This window comes from Stegostoma tigrinum, chromosome 4 (genome assembly GCF_030684315.1).
Source record: "Stegostoma tigrinum isolate sSteTig4 chromosome 4, sSteTig4.hap1, whole genome shotgun sequence".
Lineage (NCBI taxonomy): Eukaryota > Metazoa > Chordata > Chondrichthyes > Orectolobiformes > Stegostomatidae > Stegostoma > Stegostoma tigrinum.
Window position 1 is genome coordinate 1,079,465 of NC_081357.1, and position 10,963 is coordinate 1,090,427.

At 59.6% G+C, this 10,963-nt stretch overlaps 1 protein-coding gene across 1 annotated transcript in view; it reads right to left on the reverse strand.

Annotated features, from left to right (window-relative positions):
• The window catches only part of klhdc3 (kelch domain containing 3), a 66,768-nt gene extending 59,270 nt beyond the window's left edge, over positions 1-7,498 (reverse strand). The window contains exon 1 of the mRNA XM_059645254.1: positions 7,362-7,498. The gene's annotated coding sequence lies outside the window, so the exon portion shown is untranslated. The remainder of the gene's footprint in view (positions 1-7,361) is intronic.
• Between the last annotated feature and the right edge of the window lie 3,465 nt (positions 7,499-10,963).

Below are 10,963 nucleotides of genomic sequence, written 5' to 3' on the forward strand. Positions count from 1 at the left end.
GCCCCTTGTTTGAGGCACAGGTTCCCTGTAATAAACGTGGGTTATTTTTGTGTTTATTAAAAAGCTATTTGGAAGTCTCTTGTGCTCCAGTCAACAGCAATAAAAAGAAAAAGAAACAAATGGGCCAGTTTTGGTGATTAAGTAAAACATTTCCATTGTTAGTTTGGACTGTGGTGTTGAGGGATTTGATTTCTAATACAGAGGGACTGTTTCTGTCCCGTGTGCTTCATTCCCTGGGGAGGTCTATAACGAAGCTGAGAAAGTCTCAGCAGGCAGGCAGGCCCTTTTCAGCACAACATATAGAAGCAGACAGACCTTCAGATCTAGGCTCCATCTGATCAAGATCTACATGGAAGCTGTCTCAGTTTAGTCACAATTACAGAGGTGACCAACAAACATCTTTCCGAATATGTCTGCCTAACGCCTTCAGGAAAGAGCAAATGGCAACAGGAGCAGGATGGCATTGTCTGGAAGCTTTTAGTCCTTTCGCTTCCAGATTATCTCCAGGGCCAGAGAGAAAAGTCAAAGCTGGCCCTCCAATGCATTGCAAGAGAGATACAAATCTATCTGCTTTTTCAGGGATATGTTGAAAAACACAACTCTGATCAGGCGCAGAGCGGCTCTCCTTAGGCTGGGAGGTGCCCCGGGGCAATACCTACCTTGAAATGAACATCACAAAAATGATTATCTGGTCATTATTACCGTGAATTCATTGTCAATTGTTGGGAAAACCCATCTGGATCACTACTGTCCTTTAGGGAAGGAACCTGCCATCCTTACCTGGTCTGGCCTACACGACTCCAGACCCACAGCAATGTGGTTGACTCTGAACTGCCCTCTGGGCAATTAGGGATGGGCAATAAATGCTGCCTGGCCAGTGACGCCCTCATCCCAGGAATGAATAAAGGAATAGGTTGGAGCAAAAGGAAAATAGAGTACAACTGAAAGAGAATGAAGCAGGAATATCTGATTGACAGCTAACATCCAGGGGAATGCAGAGCTGTTTGAAAAGCAGTCAGGTTAGAGCCAAATTAAACACGAGTGGTAGTGTGTGTCAAACTCTCAACATTGATTTGGATTGGTTAAAGATTGTTTATTTTAATAAACAGTTATCTTTCTTTTCAAAATTCTGGTGAACATTTGTTTTTAACTCAAGTTTGTCAGTCAGGTAAACTGGGGACTTTGGATTGTTTGAATAAACATTCTTACGCCATGACGGCCCAGGGAACAGCCGGGGTTTGGCTCGCGCCGTGACGGCCTGGGGAACAGCCGGGGTTCGGCTCGCGCCGTGATGGCCCGGGGAACAGCAGGGTTCGATTTATGTTGAGGCTCTCCACTGTTTTGTGTCACCATGAAAAGGTTGCTGAGTAATGACAGGGCACAACTTCTCTTGCCAATCACCTTCAATCTAAGTATCAGAGATAATGGGAACTGCAGATGCTGGAGAATCCAAGATAATAAAATGTGAGGCTGGATGAACACAGCAGGCCCAGCAGCATCTCAGGAGCACAAAAGCTGACGTTTCGGGCCTAGACCCTTCATCAGAGAGGGGGATGGGGAGAGGGAACTGGAATAAATAGGGAGAGAGGGGGAGGCGGACCGAAGATGGAGAGTAAAGAAGATAGGTGGAGAGAGTATAGGTGGGGAGGTAGGGAGGGGATAGGTCAGTCCAGGGAAGACGGACAGGTCAAGGAGGTGGGATGAGGTTAGTAGGTAGCTGGGGGTGCGGCTTGGGGTGGGAGGAAGGGATGGGTGAGAGGAAGAACCGGTTAGGGAGGCCCTGGACTGACCTATCCCCTCCCTACCTCCCCACCTACACCCTCTCCACCTATCTTCTTTACTCTCCATCTTCGGTCCGCCTCCCCCTCTCTCCCTATTTATTCCAGTTCCCTCCCCCCATCCCCCTCTCTGATGAAGGGTCTAGGCCCGAAACGTCAGCTTTTGTGCTCCTGAGATGCTGCTTGGCCTGCTGTGTTCATCCAGCCTCACATTTTATTACCTTCAATCTAAGTGTTTAATTCACAAGCTAAGAGCTCATCGAGCACGGATTGGGACGAAAGCAAAACGTTGCACAGTGAAAATCTGAAACAAAGACAGAATGCTGGAGAAACTCAGCTGGACTAGCAGCATCTGTGGAGAGAGAGAGAGAGAGAAAAAAGCAGAGTTAATGTTTCAAATCTGGCATGACCCCTTCTCAGAAATGCAGTAAACTAGATGAAAAGTACAAAGAAAGCACTGCTTCACCCCGACAGTGTGTTTGGGCCTTGGACTGAGAGCTGGGGGGTGGGGGTTGGGGTAAGAGTGAATAATTAGGTATTATGCTTCCTACAATTGAATAGGGCTGGGAGTGACGGAGGATTGCACCAGGGTGTCACAGAGGGAACCGCTCCTGCAGAATGCCAGCAGTGGGGGGCGGGGGGAGACGAAGATATATCTAAGTGAGAGCAGGAGGCGGGGCAGACTTTGGCACAAGATGATCCTTTGAACACCGAGTGGAGAGCAAGTGCCCGACTGCAGTTGTGGGAAGGAGGCGGAACAAAGATGGAGGATGTGCAGGAGATGGCTGATGGCTGAGGCCCAGTCAACGCTAAGGAGTAGAAACCCTGCCTGAGGGAAAAGGAGGGAAATGTCAGAGAAATGGCACCATGGGAACAGAGAGTCGTGTGGTATGGAAGCAGACCAGTCCAATAAGAACGTACTCCCAAACTAAACTGGTGCCAGCTGCCTGCTCCTGGCTCACATCCCGACAAACCTTTTCTATTCATCTATCATTCCAAATGTGTGTTAAACGTTGTAACTGTACCCAAATCCACCACTTCATAGAACACAGAACAGTACAGGCCAGGCCCTTCGGCCCACAATGTTGTGCCGACCTATTATCCTACTCTAAGTCAATCTACCCTGCATACCCTACATTTTACTATCCCCCATGACCCTACCCAAGAGTCGCTTAAAAGTCTCTAAAGTATCTAACTCCACTATCACTGCTGGCAGCACATTCCACACACCCACCACTCTCTGTGTGAAGAACCCACCTCTGACATCTCCCCTATACCTTCCTCCAATCACCTTAAAACCATGCCCCCCTGTAATAGTCATTTCCGCCCTGGGAAAAAGTCTCTGACTATCCACTCTATCTATGTCTCACATCAAACTCTATCAAGTCACCTCTCATCCTTCTTCGCTCCAATGAGGAAAGCCCTAGCTCCCTCACAAGACCTGCCCTCCAGTCCAGGCAGCGTCCTGGTAAATCTCCTCTGCACTCTCTATAGAACTTCCACATCTTTCCCATAATGAGGCGACCAGAACTTCTCACAATATTCCAAGTGAGATAATAAAGTGTGAAGCTGGATGAACACAGCAGGCCAAGCAGCATCTCAGGAGCACAAAAGCTGACGTTTCGGGCCTAGACCCTTCATCAGAGAGGGGGATGGGGTGAGGGTTCTGGAATAAATAGGGAGAGAGGGGGAGGCGGACCCAAGATGGATACAAGAGAGTTGCAGTGGGAGAGAGATCCCCTGAGGGAGGAGGGTAACTTCTTCAGGTTAGGGAAGTGTAGTCACTGTGGTGAATGCAGGAAACAGCAGCTAATTCTTGCACAGCCAGCTCCCACAAAAATAACAACCTGATAAGTGATAACGGGAACTGCAGATGCTGGAGAATCCAAGACAATAAAATGTGAGGCTGGATGAACACAGCAGGCCCAGCAGCATCTCAGGAGCACAAAAGCTGACGTTTCGGGCCTAGACCCTTCATCAGAGAGTGGGATGGGTGAGGATTCTGAAATAAATAGGGAGAGAGGGGGAGGCGGACCGAAGCAATGGGAGAGAGATCTCCTAAGGTTTGCATGGAGGGAGGAGGGTAACTTCTTCAGGTTAGCCATCCCTGGAAGAAGCTTCGCAGTGAGGTTAAAATTGCATCAGTGATAATGGGTTCCAAGTGTGGGCTAGCCAGGGTTTAAGTGAGCTGTAGCATAACGTCATAACTCTGAAACACAATTCCCCTGCCAACGAAAGCCATACGCCTTCTTAACAACCCTATCAACGTGGGTGGCAACTTTGAAGGATCTATGGACGTGGACCCTAAGATCCCTCTGTTCCTCCACATTGCCGGGAATCCTGCCATTAACCCTGTATTGTGCATTCAAATTCCACCTTACAGAATGAATCACTTCACACTTTTCTGGGTTGAATTCTATCTGCCACTTCTTTGCCCAGCTCTGCATCCTGTCAATGTCCCGTCGCAACCTACACCAGCCCTCCACGCTGTCCACAACTCCACCAACCTTCCTGTCATCGGCAAACTTACTAACCCACCCTTCCCCTTCCTCATCCAAGTCATTTATAAAGGTCACAAAGGTGGTCCTCAGGAAGTTCATTCCACACAGGAACACTGACCACCCCCTCCACACCCTGTCCCCATCCCTGTACCTGTCCTGTCCCTGAACCCCCCTCCCCTCCCTGTCAATGATGCCCCCTCCCCTCCCTGTCCCCGTCCATGACCCACCCTCACCGCCCTGTCCCTGATCCCCCCCTCCCCTCCTTGTCCCCGACCCCCCCTCCCCTCCCAGTCCTTGAACCCCCCTCCCTGTCCCCGACTCCCCCTCCCCTCCCTGACCTCGAACCCCGCTCCCCGTCCCCGACCCCCCCCGGTCCCCGACACACCCTCCCCTCCCCGTCCCCCCCTCCCCTCCCCGTCCCCGTCCCCGTCCCCCCCGAACCCCCCCTCCCCGAACCCCCCCTCCCCGTCCCCGTCCCCGTCCCCGTCCCCCCTGACACTCCCCCCTCCCCGTCCCCGTCCCCCCCGACCCCCCCCCTCCCCATCCCCCCCCGACCCCTCCCCATCCCCCCCGACCCCCCCCGTCCCCGACCCCCCCTCCCCCCGTCCCTGTCCCCGACCCCCCCTCCCCCACCGTCCCCGTCCCCGACCCCCCTCCCACCGTCCCCGACCCCCCCTCCCCCCGTCCCCGACCCCCCCTCCCCCACCGTCCCCGTCCCCGACCCCGACCTCCCCCCGACCCCGACCCCCCCCGTCCCCGACCCCCCTCCGACCCCCCCCGACCCCCCTCCGACCCCCCCCGACCCCGTCCCCGTCCCCCCTCGACCCCGACCCCCCCCTCCCCCCGTCCCCGACCCCCTCCCCCCGACCCGTCCCCGTCCCCCCGACCCGTCCCCGTCCCCCCTCGACCCCGACCCCCCCTCCCCCCGTCCCCCCCTCCCCGTCCCCGACCCCGCCTCCCTGTCCCCCCTCCCCCACCGTCCCCGTCCCCGACCCCCCCTCCCTGTCCCCCCTCCCCCACCGTCCCCGACCCACCCTTCCCTGTCCCCTCTCCCCCACCGTCCCCGACCCCCCCTTCCCTGTCCCCCCTCCCCCACCGTCCCCGACCCCCCCTTCCCTGTCCCCCCTCCCCCACCGTCCCCCCTCCCACCCCGACCCCGACCTCCCCGTCCCCGACCCCCCCCGTCCCCGACACCCCCTCCCCTCCCCGTCCACGACCCCCCCTCCCCTCCCCGTCCACGACCCCCCCCTCCCCTCCCCGTCCACGACCCCCCCCTCCCCGAACCCCCCCCTCCCCGTCCCCCCCTCCCCGTCCCCGTCCCCGAACCCCCCCTCCCCGTCCCCCCCTCCCCGTCCACGAACCCCCCCTCCCCGTCCCCCCCTCCCCGTCCACGAACCCCCCCTCCCCGTCCCCCCCTCCCCTCCCCGACCCCCCCTCCCCGTCCCCGTCCCCCCCTCCCCTCCCCGTCCCCCCCCCCTCCCCTCCCCGTCCCCCCCTCCCCTCCCCGTCCCCGTCCCCCCCTCCCCTCCCCCCCCTCCCCGTCCCCGTCCCCCCCTCCCCGTCCCCGTCCCCCCCTCCCCTACCCCGAACCCCCCCTCCCCGTCCCCGTCCCCCCCTCCCCTACCCCGAACCCCCCCTCCCCGTCCCCGTCCCCCCCTCCCCTACCCCGAACCCCCCCTCCCCGTCCCCGTCCCCCCCCTCCCCTACCCCGAACCCCCCCTCCCCGTCCCCGTCCCCCCCTCCCCTACCCCGAACCCCCCCTCCCCGTCCCCGTCCCCCCCTCCCCTACCCCGAACCCCCCCTCCCCTACCCCGAACCCCCCCTCCCCGTCCCCCCCTCCCCTACCCCGAACCCCCCCTCCCCGTCCCCCCCTCCCCTCCCCGTCCCCCCCTCCCCTCCCCGTCCCCGAACCCCCCCTCCCCGTCCCCCCCTCCCCTCCCCGTCCCCCCCTCCCCTCCCCGTCCCCGAACCCCCCCTCCCCGAACCCCCCCTCCCCGTCCCCGAACCCCCCCTCCCCGTCCCCCCCTCCCCGTCCCCCCCTCCCCGAACCCCCCCTCCCCTACCCCGAACCCCCCCTCCCCGTCCCCCCCTCCCCGTCCCCCCCTCCCCGTCCCCGAACCCCCCCTCCCCTACCCCGAACCCCCCCTCCCCGTCCCCGACCCCCCCCTCCCCGTCCCCGAACCCCCCCTCCCCTACCCCGAACCCCCCCTCCCCGTCCCCGAACCCCCCCTCCCCGTCCCCGAACCCCCCCTCCCCGTCCCCGACCCCCCTCCCCCCGTCCCCGACCCCCCCTCCCCGTCCCCCCCTCCCCGTCCCCGAACCCCCCCTCCCCTACCCCGAACCCCCCCTCCCCGTCCCCCCCTCCCCGTCCCCGAACCCCCCCTCCCCTACCCCGAACCCCCCCTCCCCGTCCCCCCCTCCCCGTCCCCGAACCCCCCCTCCCCTACCCCGAACCCCCCCTCCCCGTCCCCCCCTCCCCGTCCCCGAACCCCCCCTCCCCTACCCCGAACCCCCCCTCCCCTACCCCGAACCCCCCCTCCCCGTCCCCGACCCCCCTCCCCCCGTCCCCGACCCCCCCTCCCCGACCACCCCCGACCACCCCCGTCCCCCCCTCCCCGACCCCCCCTCCCCGACCACCCCCGTCCCCCCCTCCCCGACCCCCCCTCCCCGACCACCCCCGACCACCCCCGACCACCCCCGTCCCCCCCTCCCCGACCCCCCCTCCCCGACCACCCCCGTCCCCCCCTCCCCGACCCCCCCTCCCCGACCACCCCCGTCCCCCCCTCCCCGACCCCCCCCGTCCCCCCCTCCCCGACCCCCCCTCCCCGACCACCCCCGTCCCTGTCCCCGACCCCCCTCCCCCACCCCGACCCCCCTCCCACCCCCACCCCGACCCCCCTCCCACCCCGACCCCGACCCCCCTCCCACCCCGACCCCGACCCCCCTCCCACCCCGACCCCGACCCCGACCCCCCTCCCACCCCGACCCCGACCCCGACCCCGACCTCCCCCCGTCCCCCCTCGGGCCTGTCTCCTCAGGCTTCCCGACTCCAGCCCGGCAGAGTAGTTCCCCGCCTCCTTACCTCGGCCAGCAGTTTCATGGGTGACCAAGGCAGCAGCTCACTTCAGGAGTAGGCCGCCAAGCCTGGGACTTTCACTTCGCTCCTCTCCGCCAGCTCAGGACGGCTCCTGCAGGGGCAGGACAGGAAGCAGCCGCCGATATTCACTCTCCCCCGCCTGAGGAGTTGGTACCCTCCAACCTCCTGCTTACTCTAGCGTTGGCTGGGACCAGACCACGTGAACATGGGGGTGAAGAGATAACTGACATGGGGACGGTAATGCGCTTGCGGAATGACCGCATGCACTCTGGGAGTTGTAGTCTATGCGCAGATCTTCCGGGTTCAGACGGTCACGTGGATGGGTACTTGAGTGAGATGACGTTAACGATCACGGCGCGCGGGGAACGGGGACGCATGCGCATTGACGACTGCGCTTCAGGCAATAGTGATCCAAATATCACCACCCCCAGGGGGAGGTACGTCACTCTCCCCCCCACCCCCAGGGGGAGGTACGTCACTCTCCCCCCCACCCCCAGAGGGAGGTACGTCCCTCTCCCCCCCACCCCCAGGGGGAGGTACGTCACTCTCCCCCCCACCCCCAGAGGGAGGTACGTCCCTCTCCCCCCCACCCCCAGGGGGAGGTACGTCACTCTCCCCCCCACCCCCAGGGGGAGGTGCGTCACTCTCCCCCCCACCCCCAGAGGGAGGTGCGTCACTCTCCCCCCCACCCCCAGGGGGAGGTGCGTCACTCTCCCCCCTCCCCCTGGGGGAGGTACGTCACTCTCCCCCCCCACCCCCAGGGGGAGGTGCGTCACTCTCCCCCCCCACCCCCAGGGGGAGGTGCGTCACTCTCCCCCCCCACCCCCAGGGGGAGGTACGTCCCTCTCCCCCCCACCCCCAGGGGGAGTTGCGTCACTCTTCCCCCCTCCCCCAGGGGGAGGTGCGTCACTCTCCCCCCCCACCCCCAGGGGGAGGTACGTCCCTCTCCCCCCCACCCCCAGGGGGAGTTGCGTCACTCTTCCCCCCCTCCCCCAGGGGGAGGTACGTCACTCTCCCCCCTCCTCCCCAGGGGGAGGTACGTCACCCTCGCCCCCCCCTCCCCAAGGGGGCAGTATGTCACCCTCTCCCCCACTTCCCCCGGGGCGGTACGTCACCCTCTCCCCCCTCCCCAAGGGGGAGGTACATCACCCTCTCCCCCCTCCTTCACCAGGGGGATGTACATCACTGTCTCCCCCCCTCCCCTCCCCCAGAGGAAGGTACGTCACCCTCGCCCCCTCCCCAAGGGGGCAGTACGTCACCTCTCCCACCCCCACTTCCCCAGGGGACGTATGTCACCCTCTCCCCCCCTTACCCGGGGGAGGTACGTCATCATCTTCTCCCCCCCCCAACCCCACAAAAGACGTATGTCGCCATCCAAACCCCACATTTCCCCCCCCCCGGGGGAGGTATGTCACCATGTCCCCGTCTTCACCCACGAGGCTACAGATTGAGCTGGAGCACAATCCTGCTGCTGTTGACGGCCCACAGCGCCTCATGGGAGCATCTTGCTCTGCATCGGTGCGAAGCCTGTCCCATTTAGCACGGTGATAGTGCCACGCAACACGATGTGGGGTATTCTCATTGTGAAGGGGGGGACTCCGTCTCCACAAGGACCGTGCGACGGTCACTCTTACCGATACTGTTGTGGACAGATGTAACTGCAGCTGGCAGATAGGTGAGGATGACGTCAAGTCTGTTTATTCCCCTTTTGTTGGTCCCCTCACCGTCAGAGTAAAGGAATAATGCTTTTAAAAATAGAAGAGTGGCAATTTGCTAGTTTGATAATTGTTTCAATGATAAATACCAGGCCTTTGTGAAATTCTTGGATGATGGGATGCATCACAGCCGCACTGAACTGACTATCTTACTTCAATTCCAAAGTGACTGTTTGATGCTTATTACAACAGCAGTTCCCTCGAGATTTTTACTTGTTTTTTTTCACAGACTGAGAGAATTTTCTCAGAACGTTCAGCAAGTAGATAATTGGACAAAAAAACAGAGAGTTCAAAACCTCCACAAACCGTCGGGATGCTTCCCTGACAAAGCTGCATCCTGCTCCAAACCTAGTCAGTCCCGGTTCTCTCTGAGGGAACAAGGTGTGGAGCTGGATGAACACAGCAGGCGGGGCAGCACCTTCGGAGCACTCTTTGCCCTCTTTTCTCTTGGACAGTGTTCTCTGTGATTGGCTGGCCAGCTCTGCTCCTCGCTCAATTGACCAATTTAACGTCCAACCAGCGGCCGGTGCTGGAGCACTGCCATACCTTGGCATCCAATCCTGCGCGGTGTCCCTAGAGAGGTAACTAACCTGCATTAACTTTCCAGGCCAGTTCCCAACAGCGAACCTCTGTCTTTTGAAACATACACGTTAGACACACAGCTAGGAGTAAAACAAAAATTAAATCGATTGTAATTTGTCAGTCCAATAAGCCGTCTGAAATGATGGATACCAGGTCTTCTGTGGACAATAGCCTCTCTACAGGCGCGGCGCACTTTCCAAAGCCACGTCAGGCTCAAGGTATGTTTTCTAGGAAAGAGAAAGATAACTCCTTCCTTTGCAGAGATCAGATCGTTCTGTGGTTAATCACTGACACCCTACAAGGGAGCCAGCCACCTCACTGTTGGTAAGCAGAAAGCCTTTGTAGTTGACAACTGCTTGCTGTTCCACAGACCAATCAGCTTCTTGTTGCTAGCCAACACTCCTCTCAGACACATGCCCCCTGGATCCAGCTTCCCTGTACTAACTTATCCCATGACCTGGGCCATTCGGCTCTTTGAGCTTGATCAGTCCTTCAATAGGATCACAGCTGATCTGATATTCCTGATGGCCACTTTCCTGCCCTTTCCCTATAACTTTCAACTCTCTGACTGATCAGGAATCTATCTCAGCTTTAAATACACACAAGGATTTTGCTCCCACAGCTGTCTGTGGCAAGCAGTTCCAAAGACTCTTAATGCTCTGAGAGAAGAAATTCAAAGAACGAAGAAACCTACAGCACAGGAACAGGCCCTTCGGCCCTCCAAGCCTGTGCCAATCAAGATCCTCTGTCTAACCTATCATCTATTTTCTAACGGCCTGTGTCCATTTGCTCCCTGCCCATCCATGTACCTGTCCAAATATATCTTAAAAGACGCTAACGTGTCTGCGTCTACCACCTCCGCTGGCAACGCGTTCCAGGCACCCACCACCCTCTGCGTAAAGAACTTTCCACGCATATCTCCCTTAAACTTTCCTCCTCTCACTTTGAACTCATGACCCCTAGTAATTGAGTCCCCCAATCTGGGAAAAAGCTTTTTGCTATCCACCCTGTCTATACCCCTCATGATTTTGTAGTCCTCAATCAAGTCCCCCCTCAATCTCCGTCTTTCTAATGAAAATAATCCTAATCTACTCAACCTTTCTTCATAGCTAGCGACCTCCATACCGGGCAACATCCTGGTGAACCTCCTCTGCACCCTCTCCAAAGCATCCACATCCTTTTGGTAATGTGGTGACCAGGACTGTACGCAGTACTCTAAATGTGGCCGAACCAAAGTCCTATACAACTGCAACATGACCTGCCAACTCTTGTACTCAATATCCCGCCCGA